At 34.9% G+C, this 13566-nt stretch overlaps 1 protein-coding gene across 4 annotated transcripts in view; it reads left to right on the plus strand.

Moving 5' to 3' along the window:
• PEX5L (peroxisomal biogenesis factor 5 like) overlaps positions 1-13566 on the plus strand; it is a 243044-nt gene that overhangs the window by 29357 nt on the left and 200121 nt on the right. The window contains exon 1 of one of the 4 annotated variants that reach the window (XM_082394023.1): positions 4324-5500. The exons of the other annotated variants lie outside the window; for them this stretch is intronic. The gene's annotated coding sequence lies outside the window, so the exon portion shown is untranslated. Of the gene's footprint in view, positions 1-4323; positions 5501-13566 lie in introns of those variants that run through there. 4 annotated transcript variants of the gene reach the window in all.

Genomic DNA, 13566 nt, shown 5'->3' on the forward strand with positions numbered 1-13566 from the left:
TTTTTGACGATGGCCATTCTGACTGGTGTAAGGTGATACCTCATTGTAGTTTTGATTTGCATTTCTCTAATAATTAGTGATGTTGAGCAGCTTTTCATGCGCCTCTTGGACATCTGTATGTCTTCTTTGGAGAAATGTCTATTTAGATCTTCCACCCATTTTTTGATTGGGTTATTTGGTTTTTTTTGATGTTGAGCTGCATGAGCTGTTTATTTATTTTGGAGATTAATCCCTTGTCGGTTGCTTCATTTGCAAATATTTTCTCCCATTCTGAGTTGTCTTTTTGTTTTGTTTATGGTTTCCTTTGCTGTGCAAAAGCTTTTGAGTTTAATTAGATCCATTTGTTTATTTTTGTTTTTATTTTCATTACCTTAGGAGGTGGATCAAAAAAGATCTTGCTGCGATTTATGTCAAACAGTATTCTGCCTATGTTTTCCTCTAAGAGTTTTATAGTATCTGGCCTTATACTTAGGTCTTCAATCCATTTTGAGTTTATTTTTGTGTATGGTGTTAGGGAGTGTTCTAATTTCATTCTTTTATATGTTGCTGTCCAGTTTTCCCAGCACCACTTATTGAAGAGCCTGTCTTTTCTCCATTGTATACCCTTGCCTCCTTTGCCATAGATTAGGTGACCATATGTGCGTGGGTTTATCTCTGGGTTTTCTATCCTGTTCCATTGATCTATATTTCTGTTTTTGTGCCATTACCACACTGTTTTGATTACTGTAGCTTTGTAGTATAGCAACACAAACAGATGGAGAGATATACCATGTTCTTGGATTGGAGGAATCAGTATTGTGAAAATGACTATACTACCCAAAGCAATCTACAGACTCAATGCAGTCCCTTTCAAATTACCAATGGCATTTTTCACAGAATTAGAAGAAAAAATTTTGCAATTTGAATGGAAAAACAAAAGACCCGAATAGCCAAAGCAATCCAGAGAAAGAAAAATGAAGCTGGAGGAATCAGGCTCCCTAGCTTCAGACTAAAGTACTGAGAATTTTAAACATACACATTCATGCACAGACACAGAGACTTACACTCATACATGTTGCAGTTAATACTTGAACATGACTAAATGTATCCTGGACAATACACTGTTGTGCATTTTGTTTATTAAAAATCAAGCATTTATAGTTTTATATTTGTATAAAGTCATTCTTACATCTTAAATTATATAAAAATAAATACTAATTTACTCAAGGGAACAAAGCTGACCATTCTTCCTAAAATGAAAACAATCTAGAAAAAAGTACTGCTATGAAAACTACAGAAAGCTCAATTGAGAACCATTTGCAATTTCTTACTGAAAATTGCTGAATAATTAAAAAAGAAATTCCCTTAGTAACATAATTGTGAATAGAATTCTATTCTTTTTAGCTCCATGGGATGAGTACTTGATTTTTCATTGTGATTCAGAGAGATACATTTAAAAATTAACTCTGCATCCCAAAGAACAGTTTGATCATATAAAGTCAGAAAATCTTCACTAAAATAAAAACATTTAAAAGGGATTACCACAGATAATTTAATATATTCTTCCCATGTATGCTATATATTCCATTTGTTGGAATTTATCGTTCTTTTGCATAATATATATTCCATAAAATGAGGATCATTAACCTTTTTATTTCCTCCTTATTGTTGAACTCTTTTGTCTATTATTTTATGTCATCACCTTACTAAATAAAGTATGTTAAACATAAACTTAAACATAATTCAACCTTTTTTTGGTAGACCTGAACCAGGGTCTACATTTTAAACATCAGTTCTCCTTGCTGAGTATTGTAATCATATAATTCTTCTAAAGAAGATATTAGGCTTAAATTGCACTGACTCCAAAACAAAACCTACCAGTTTGGGGTTGTTGCTTTCCTTTTATTTATATAGTTATTTATTTATATTTAATGAAATCTCTATTATCAGTTTGTTGTGATAAAGATGGTGAGAGAGGGAGATTATTTGCCTCTTTCTCATAAAAAGATTGTACAAAAATACTCTACTTAATTGCATATTGTTTTATGCTAGTGTTCAGGTAACCTTAAATAGATCCTTGTTGATAGATGTTAGCATTAAAATATCAATAAGGCAAAATATCTTTCTATTATCATAACATTTACAAGTAAATTAAACTGAGAATCCTTTTCTTCCTTGCTTATCTCAGAGTAGTTTTTAAAAGTCTAATTACAGATTGTATCACTACTCTGTGAGGGGCTGTTTACCAAACCTGGGGCAAATGGGATTACCATGAAGGTGATGGATATAAAGCCATTTAAAAATAAAGTTATTTTAGGCTCCATGATTCCCTTCCACTAGGCAAATTGCCATAAGATGATGAGAGGAGAAAATAAAATTAAAGGGGCAGGATTGTTTCTTTCTATAAGGATTCCAGCTGCCAAGTTAGATATTGAATTTTATGGTTTCTTCGCAGACAGGCAGTGCTAAGAAGCTATGCTCATCATCATTCTTGCCTTCCAAAGTTCAGCGCCTGGTTGCTCTTTGCCTTTGAAAAACTCTTACTCTTTTCAGTCTTCTGGAGTTTAAAAAATAGCCCTTTAAATGTGGTCTGTTGTTATTTCTTTGAAAAGGATAAAAAGAGAAGGGGGAGGAAGGAGGGGACAGAAGAGCGAGTAAGGGATCACTCAAGAATTGAAACTTACAGTTCAGTCATGAGAAGTAAAAGACTGCATCAGCAAACTACATCTTATTTGCATTCAAAATCAAGGATTCTACTTCCTTTAAAGTCACTGAAGCAAATTATTCCAAAGACCTACTAAACAATGCTCTTTATAATTTTCTATAATGGCAAAAGATGGGAAGGAGAAAAAGGTCACATTATCAAAATGCTTGGCAACTTCTGAATTATTAGGTATCTTAGAAACCGTAAGTCACGTGCATTTCCCCAGTCATCTTTTTAGGAGAGGATGCTACCGTTTTCTTATAATATAGCTTACGTTGCCCTTTTTGGTAATTAGTGTAATTTGACACATTTTAAGATAATGAAGCCACCTGCTCTGAATAGCTAAATCACCATTAATGCTTAAAAGCTTTTCTCTCAGCAACAAAAAGATATGAAGGAACTTCTAATCCAACTTTGCTTTTGATGTTTCATTTCCCGGAGAGTTTTCAGAATCTCCATAATTTGGATTTCAGTAATACACTGTAATTGACAACTAACCTTGTTTTAGGTGGAGATCGCCAAGGAAGTTTTTCAAGGTGTGTTAGTTTCATGTAGTTCACAGAGTATTGACTGGACAGAGGGAAGATGTGGATGGATGCAGTCTTTTACTGTGTCCAGCCCTGTGTGAGGTGCTGTCACTTTTGCATCTTAGTTAAATGGCACATCTTGCTCAAGGCCACATAAGCTAACCAGTGGAGGATCCTGTATTGAACACAGGTGTCCTATTGACCAGCACCCTGTCCACTACTCCTTGCCAATTCTCTGTTATTATTTAACCCAGTTCATAAGGAAGGTTAAAAAGGAGTAATTTATTTAATACTTCAATGAATCACACTAAATTAATAATAGTTAATGCCACAAAACATACACAGGAAAAGACATTTGGGACAATGGAATATGGCAAAGATGAAAAAAAGAGGATATTATTGAAGTTCTTAAATGAAATAACATTTTTATACAGATGAAGGTATAAGATTGTATGCAGATGAGAAAGTGTACAGATGCGAAAGCAGTTAGCTGAAGAATATCAGTTTTAGACATATTTTCATTCCATTTGCCTTAAACATAAGTGAACTAGGAGAAAATATTAGTTGCTGAGTCATTTGGTAAACCACACCTGTGATTCACTTTTGCCCCAACAGAATAATTGTTATATATTTTCAGTGGATAATTAATATTTGAGAAATTTGTCAACACAAATTTCTCAGCATCAGTACTATTAACATTTTAGGCCCAATAATTAATCCTGTGTTGTGCGGGGCTTCCCTGGGCACTGTAGGATGTTCAGCAGCATCCCTACCATCCACCCACTAGATGCCAGTAGCACCCTCCCAGTTCTGACAATCAAAACTGTCTCTAGACCTCGCCAGACATCCCCTGGGGGCAAAATCACCCTATGTGGAAAACCACTGGAGTAAACAATAGGCATATAGTTTACTTCCATATGCCTATGGCCAGGCATATAGAAGTAAACTAAACAAAGACCCTGATCTCATAGAAATTACAGTGACAGAGAGACGGAAAAAGGAAAGACTAAACTATTTAATGCGGTGACAAGTGCTGGAAAGAAAAATAAGGCAGGATAAAAGCATAAAGAATAATGTGGATGATACTTAGATCAGCACTCTCCAAGGAGGTGAGATGTGAATATCTGGAGGAACAGTGTTTTAGGTGGATGGAATAGCAAGTGGGAGAGCCCTGAGGCAGGACCAATTTGCAATGTCTGAGAGTAGCAAGGGGCCAGTTGTTGCTAGAGCTGAGTGAGCAGGTGAAAAGAAGTAAAGGGTAAAGTAACCAAGGCAAGAAAAGACCAGATCATGCAGAGACTTCTAGATTAGCTCTGCCCAACAGAACTTGCTGCCATGATGAAAATGCTCCACATATTATACTGCCCAAAACAGTAGCCACTGACCACATGTGGCTATTGAGCTGTAGAAATATGGCTACTCTAAGTGAGAAAATGAATTTTTAATTTTATTTTACTTTAACTAATTAAAATGTACTTAGATATATGTGATGAACTACTGTATTGAACAGTGCAAGTCTAAACCATAAGGACTTCGGATTTTATTCTAAATATGAGTCAAAAAAAAAAACTACTAGAAGAGTTTGAGCAGAGGAAAGACATGATCTCCTTAGCTTTAAAAGGACAGTAAAGATCATAAAATTCAATATATTTTTCCCCATTTTCAGAGATCAGATCTAAATCTAGTGAGAACCTCAACTAAATAACACATGATGGGTTCCTACAATTCATTATAATTTCACCATTTTCAATGCCTATTTTTAACACATTATTTCTCTTCCAATCAGAAAGATTACACTCTCCTTCTACATATATTATGAAAAAATGTTACCGTTTTATGCTTAAATATTAACACAATAAGAAAAAATGTTCAGGAGCTAAAATTTTATTTTAAAAACATTTTTTAAGCCTTTGGCAGATTTCATAAAATTAATGTAATCTAGATCCTGCATTTACAGAAATATTAAGCAAAATTTTAACTAGTCTGGTTTATCTGAAATACCTAAGTTTTAGATAATTCTAGTCTGTATTTTGCATTTCTTTTATTCAAATCCTTATAGAGTGATTCAGATCAAACAGCTGATGAAGTCAGCTAGATAGTCTGCTTTGTCAAAGTCGATGATATTCACGCTTGAATGCATAAGAAGTCCACCTGGAGTGCTTTTGAAAGCACAGCTCCCCATTCCAGAGGTTTGATTTCAGTGTCTTGGGTGGAGCCCAGGGATGTCATTTTTAGCAAAAATCCAGGTAGTTTTGATGCAGCAAGACTGAATGTCTGCAAAAAACAACAGGTTAAGATAGCTCAGTACCAAGTTTCCATTTCATTTTGTTTGGTATATATTTGGGTCCCAGTGTAGTACTGATATCATTTTCATTCATATTAATATACCTAGTAGTTATGGACATTATGTTAATATTTTGTGAACCACATATATTAATAGTTTCCTTTAGCTTGACAAAAAAACTTTATCTGCAATTTGAGTCTCCATTCTTATTTCCAGATTTTACCAAATGGTAAATACAGTAAATATTTTTAATCAATAATTTAAAATGAATTTGCCTTGGCTATCATGAATGTAAAACTGTGAAAATATCATCTGAAATGCTTTTACTAAATTTGACCATCTATACACCTAGCAACAGATGTCTCTAAACAGAGGTCTCTATGGTCTAAGTTTAAGGACCACAGAAATTCGCTGATAAGCTTCTCAGGATTTAATTTTCCAGCCAAGGTTTTTTTAAGCAGTTCAAGAGAAAAAATAAACTTACAGGATGACCTTTCTAAACTCGTACTACTCAAATAATACTACTTCCAAATTGGAAAGGCGCTTCCAAATAGCACTCTCTCTTTATAACTGAAATTGTCAGATCTCTTGTGGAAAAGAAAAATGTAAGATTCTCTGTATAAATAGTCAAGGGGGATACTGATTGGGATAAAAGCAGGGGTCAGTAGCACTTGCTAGAGCATTACCTCACATGCCTCATTTTTAAATTCAAATCATTATTGTGTAAACCCTCTTCACTTATTTACAGAACAGATTTCTACTAGATTTTAAGAAATTTAACTACTTTTTTAATATTATCATTTTAGAAACCAAAGGGAGCCAAAGTAGCCTGTTAAGGAGCATTAGGTAAGATATAATTATTATTTATTTGTCTTTTGTCCTTCTTGGAAAATTTTTAGGTTAAATTTATGACATTTTTATTTAAAATGTATAAAATTATCTTCCAAATTGAGAAACAGCTGTACCGTATAATTGAACTTCAATAAAAGATCTGAGGCCTCGGGAGCTTTTAGATATGAAAAGTTTTATTTTTATTAAAGTTTTTATTTTTATTAAACCTTTAAAATAACGAAGGCCTATATATATGGCTTTTTGATTTACATACGTTTGGACACTTTATTTGAAAGATTAAAATATCAATAATATAAATTTAATCAAATAATTATAGTATTTTGGCTCTCCCGCAACTTGGTACTAAAATGTATGGAAGTTTAGGGTGGTTTTTTTGTTTGTTTGTTTGTTTTTGTTTTGTTTTTAGTGCACAGTCTGAGGCCACAGGAATTAGACAATCTTTCTTAAAACCTAATATACTTCTCATTCAGTAACACGTAAGCATGAGGCATAATACAGATTGTTCTAATAAAGGATTAAGACCCAGGTGTTTTCTGTGTTTCCCATGATCGAATAGACTGAGCTAAGCTCCCTTTGGAGACTGAGTTTTCTGAATCAACTTGTTTACAGAGCCGCCAAGACTTCTGGCTCTATTTAGAAAAAAATGTCTCAATAGCATATTTGAGGCCAGGCTCCAAATACTCACCTGAATTGTGTCAGTTTACATCTCCACTAATAACCCAGAATGGGTTCGATTTATATCACTCTTTTCTCTTTTTGAAAATAGAAACTGTTTGGTCTCATCTATCGTACTTTCCTAGCCTGTGAAATGAATGAAGATTTGTCTAAAGATAATATCCCCTCCAGATTTAACATGCTATTAAAATATAAGATAATTTAGATCTTTATGGGACATTCTGCATTGCGATTGCGATTGTTTCCTGATTTAGCAAGATTATTAACTAATCAAATTGTTCTGAAAGGAAGTTTTATTATGTTTGCCATTATCTCAGTCTTTTATTGTAAAATACTATGTGTTAGGTGGCCTCCCTACAATTCTAGGGCAGCTGAATGTTCTAGCTGCACTTGAAACTGAAGTAAATACATTTCTTGATAGAAAAATTAAGAACATGCACCCAAAAAGGGTTATATTGATAGAAAAATATAGGTTTGGAAAAATACTTGCAACACAACTGACAAAGGGTTGATAGCCAAGTTCTCACAAATTGCCAGTAAATTGACCAGCCACCCAACATAAAACTGGGGAAAGGATACAAGGGGGGCTTTCTAGGGGGAAAACTCCAAATGGTCAACAAACATGAAAAGATGTTCAAATTAACTTATAGGGAAATGAAAGACATCACTTTATACCCATCAGACCAAGAAAAAAAATTAAAGCAGTTAATACCTATTGCTGCCAAGGATGGAGGAAAGGTATAATCATATAATTATGATCTACCAAAATTTTTAAACAATTTTAAAATTAAAATTGTGTATACTTTTTTATTCTGCATTCCTACTCCTAGGAATCTATCCCATAGAACTAAAACAACCAGAACCTAAGAAAACATGCACAAAGATGCTAGTTGCAACATTGTTCAGAACTGAGGGGGAAAAGGGAACCAAGTGAATGCCCATTTTAAAAAATGGTTGAAAAGTCACGGTACATCCATACCTAGAATAACATGAAAGCATTAAAAATAACGAACTAGAGCTACGAAGGTTAATTTAGGTGATTGTTTAAAATGAGGCATAATTGTGAGAGAAAAAAACAGGACACAGAGAAGTGTCATATATTATTTGTAAAATGTAAGACAATGCCAATCTTAGCTAATGTATATGTGTATATGATTAAATGTATTTAACTACAAATATGTGTGTTTGACTATAACTGTGGCTAAAATAGAGAAAATACATATTGCATTGTTAATTATGAATGAGATGGATAGTGTCTATATTTGGCGATATGAATATATTGGGAGGCAGGAGGAGTACGCAAGCAAAAAAACAAAAAAAACAAACAACAACAAAAACAACAAACAAAATAAAGACTAGACTATAAAAATAACACATATTATATCATCCCATAAAAGTATTTGTCAACTTCCACATATGTTTAAAATATTTAACTTAAAATGATTAAAACAATGTTTTCAAATCAAATTCACATGTCATTGCTTGAGAGCACAATGAAAAATAAATATAGCTAACATTATTTATCAAGCCCCCTCCAAAGGGTGTGCACATAGTTTTAGCTGCAAGGACATGGTTTGAAGCCTTATTTTATAAACGATGACAACAAAATTCAATAAAAACTTAAAATGTCCATCACTAGTGATAAACTATGTAACATTGCTTAGCCATTGAAAATGATGCTGTAGAAGTGTACATGTTTACAGGAAGGAAGCTCATAATATATTAAATCAAGAAAACAAGGTATAAAATTATATATATATATATATATATATATATATATATAGATAGATAGATAGATAGATATAGATAGATCCCTTATCATTTTTGTATCTATCAAAAACTCTGGAAAAAAATGAGCAAAATAAGAAATTATTGATCAGCTGGATTTCATTAAAATTAAAAACTGCTCTGCAAAAGACAGTGTCAAGAGAATTAGAAAAAGCCACAGGACTGGGAGAAAATATTTACAAAAGATACATCTGATAAAAGACTATTATCCAAAATATGCAAAGAACTCTTAAAACTCAATAATAAGAAAACAAACAATTTGATTTTTTTTTAAAATGGGCCGAAGACCTTAAGAGACATCTCACCAAAGAGATACACAGGTGGCAAATAAGCATATGAAAATATGCTCCACATCACACGTCACCAGGGAAATGCAAATAAAATCACAAGATACCACTACACACCTGTGAAACCCTGATAACACCAAATGCTGGTGAGGATGTGGAACAATAGGCAGCTCTCATACAGTGCTGTTGAGAAGGCAAAACCGTACAGCCACCTTGGAAGATAGTTTGGTGATTTACCAAACTAAACATACTCTTATCATACGATCCTGCAACCACACTCCTTGGTATTATTCACCCAAAGGAGTTGCAAACTTACATTCATACAAAAACATTCACATGGATATTTATAGCAGCTTTCTTCATAATTGCTAAAACCTGGAAGCAACCAAGATGTCCTTCAGTAGGTGAATGGATAAATGGTGGTACATGCAGACAGTGAAATGTTACTCAGTGCTAAAAAGAAATGAGCTATCAAGCCAGGAAAAGATATGGAGGAACTTTAAATGCATATTACTAAGTGAAAGAAGCCAATCTTAAAAGGTTACATACTGTATGATTCCTACCATATGACATCTAGAAAAGGCAAAACTATGGAGACAAAATGACCATTTGCTACACTTCCACTGCATCTCCTGGTTTACCTACTCCAGCTCTGGCATAAAATCATTATTTGATAAACACACAGTGGTTGATTTTTAGTCACTCAACTAAATCTTTAGCTTCATTTTTTTCTCCCATCTGTAATGTTGGGGGAACAGAGGTTAGACTAAATTTTCTTTAGATTTTCCTTTCAGCTATGGAAATTAAATGTTTGCTTCTACATTTTTGCCTTTGTACATGGCTTGTATAAACCTTTAACAATCTAATAATCAGGATACTTCTATGAGGCTGGGCAGAATAGATTATATCAAGTATCACTTCAGAGCATATGTGCTTTGTATATGTCTACTCTGTCTTCATTTTAATCACTAGACTACTTGCTCTCTGAGGGCACTATCTGGGTGGGATTCACTAACGTTCCTCACAAAGTCTCACACATAAGTAGGGCTCAGGAGGTGACATTATTCATATCTCCTTCTATTTTTTAAGAGCAAAACCAAATATCCAGTATACTAGTTTCATAAGTAAACACAATGGCAATTAAATATCGAGGAGACAGGATAGTCTAGATTTGATTTGTTGGTATCAAGCAAATGACTAAAGTAAATATACATTGTTACATGCTTTGTATGATTTACTTTCTTGAATTAAAAAAAAAATACTGTGTGTTTTAGAGAGAAGGGAAAGAGAGAGAAAGAGGGAGGATAGTATGATCTTAGAAATGATTTAGGCAGCAGAAGAGCTGTGCCCATTTATACACAGATGGAAAGAACTGAGGGAGAGTGAGAGATGGAAGATGCAGGTGAGAGAATAATTGGTGAAGCAAAGTAGCAAAATCCATGTGAGGGAAATGACATCTGAACCAGAGGTGAAGAGCCTCATCCTGTCAGGCAATGTTTTCTCCTAAAAAATAGGCAAGAAGGAAGAACCACAAGATGAAGACCCAGAGATGAACGGATGGAAAGTAAAGATATTGAGGTCTTAAACATCTCAGAAAGCAGCTCTGGTTAGGCCCCAGGCAAAGGGCTTAGTCTTTGTGGCAATGCTGGTAAGAAATTGCCAGCTGCTATGAGGACCCAGCTATTATACAATAGCATGTGTCTGTAGTGGATACAGTCACCTTGGCCTTGTGTCTTTGCTCCAACATTCTGATCTTCTCACATACCCGACCCAGGCCTGCAATGATGGTTACACTTGACCATATCCTATGGTGCAACACATAGGAGAACCCTCCAACTGCTCCAGATTTAGAAATTTGTGTCAAAAAGGATTTCAGTATATCAGTTTGTACTTTATTGGACAGCTGTAATACAGGGAGCAGCTAAGTCTAAAGACTTATGCTAACAGGAGCCGCATGCTCTTTTTTCCCGGTGCTTCACCTCCCTGCTGTAGACATTAATAAATCTGCCCTCTAGGGTCTTCCCTGGTGGTGCAGTGGTTAAGAATCTGCCTACCAATGCAGGGGACATGGGTTCGAGCCCTAGTCGGGGAAGAGCCCACATGCTGCAAAGCAACTAAGCCCATGAGCCACAACTACTGAGGCTGCACTCTAGAACCCACGAGCCACAACTACTGAACCCGCATGCCACAACTACTGAAACCCACACGCCTAGAACCTGTGCTCTGCAACAAGAGAAGCCACCACAGTGAGAAGCCCGTGAAGCCCGCGCACCACAACGAAGAGTAACCCCCACTCGCCCCAACTAGAGAAAGTACGGACACAGCAACGAAGACCCAATACAGCCAAAAATAAACATAAATAAATTTTTTTAAAATAAAATAAATCTGCCTTCTGTAATTCAGCCAATTCCCTAATATTTAGAATAGACTCTTGGATTTCATGGGGTCTCTAGACTGTTACAGATTGCCCTAAATTTAATCATTTCTTACATTAGTCATAAATACAGTTGTTCTGATTGTGAACCACTGCTTACATGGGGACACTGACTTCACTCATGTCATTTTCAACCTTGAGCTGCACATTGCAATCACCTGAGGGGTGTTTTTAAGTGATTACTTTTTTAAAATAATACTGATGCCCAAGCCCACCCCAGACCAATTGTATCAAAATCTCTAAGAGTGGAACCTGGACATTTGTATAGAACAAACCCTGGCTCTTCCTTGGGAAAGCTCTCAATACTTAACCTCTCTTTTCCTCAGTTTCCTCATCTGTATATGAAAGTGATAAAGTTCTCATACAGTTATAGTGAGAACTAGGTGAATAAATACATGTAAAATGCTTAGAATATGCCTGGCCCATCATAAATACTCAGTGTTATCATTACCTCATAGGGTTATCATGAGAACAAAATAACTATGTGTTCAATAAGTATTAAACAGATGAATGAAAGAAGTTTGTAAACACTAATGTGCTATTCAAATGTAAAATGTTTGTAATATTTTATGTTGCATGTAGTATACAGGTCTGAATATTACAGAAATTTAAGTTTATTTAAATTTTACATTGCTGTAATGCCAAGCACAACATATGTGCTTAATTATAGTTTTTAAACTGATTTGGTTGCATTTTCAAAGATCTTTACCACCAGAAGCAATTCTGTAATGACTATTGAAAATCTCGTGACAATAAAATGGAGTGGGAAATTTTGGGAAATCATTTTATCTAATGAGATTCTGGAAGACAGGGTACTGGCCTAATTCATTTCTGTGTCTCCTGAGTGTTGTGCAGTGACTGGGGCATATTAGGAACCCGATAAATAGTAGGAAAGAATTGGGAGGTGAAGGTAGGAAGGGGTGTGCATCTCTTAGTCAAATTTAGGAACCCAAAGGAAAATGTTATGGGTTATGTTCTTAAGGACAAACATTATCTACTTTTTATTCATCTTGACTTTGAACAAGTAACTTAACCTTTCTGTGTGATTCAATTATTTCATCTTTAATATTAGCATATGAATTAGTACAACTGTTCTACTTGATTTAACAAATTTGAATGCTTTTTTACAAGTTTAAATTACTCAGTAAAATTGTGGAAATGATAACAGAGAACTGGAAGGGTGGGTTGGTTTGGATTAATTCGGTTGGTTTCATGGGTACAACGGTCATTTAAGACGGGATGGGGGATGCCGATCCTTATCAATCAATTAACTTTTAATATTTACTGAGTGCTTGCTCGGTATCAGAAGCTGCAGTTGGTGCTGGTTGGACAAACAAGGCAAGTGCAGGCCATGGACGCTGGCTGCCTGTAGGGGATAGAGCCGGGCAACTTAGTTCTGTTCCGTGGCCTCAGACTTATCCCTACCACTGGTTTCCTTGGAGGCCTGTGCAAGAAATGCCAGTGAATTCAGTCAATTCGAAGATCAGTGCCAGAAAAACCACTCCAAGTCCATCCTCTATTCTTTGGAACATAATATGTAAAGTTGTCTTTTAAAGTTTTATCTTGAAATGGCATTTTACTGATTTTTCAGTAAAGAATCTTCCAAAATAGCACAAAGAACATACATCTACGTTTATTTCTATATAAACACCAACTTGCCAAACCCTGGCAATTCCATTCCTTTTGCTGATATCTTCTTTCAAGTTCATTACTTGTGATTAGGCTCTTAACTACTTTTGTGTCTCCACTTTTCACTCCCTGCAGTGAATTCTATACCTGTTGCCTGACTAGTTTTCCTGCACAGGTATTTACACATACACTTAAAGTTGATAAGCACTGACATGTTCTTTCTTGAGAAACATATTTTCACATCCAATTTCAGCTACTTCTATTTGTTGCATCAGAATGGAGACTTAAGTTCGCTGCATGCAGTCTTTTCTTATATTAAGAAATATTGAGTTTGACAGATATGAAGGAAGTGTACATAGCAGCTTGTGGAAGACCCTAAATCCTCCTCAGTATTTGAATTAATGTTA

Source organism: Balaenoptera borealis (assembly GCF_965194805.1).
Source record: "Balaenoptera borealis genome assembly, chromosome: 5".
Classification (NCBI taxonomy): domain Eukaryota; kingdom Metazoa; phylum Chordata; class Mammalia; order Artiodactyla; family Balaenopteridae; genus Balaenoptera; species Balaenoptera borealis.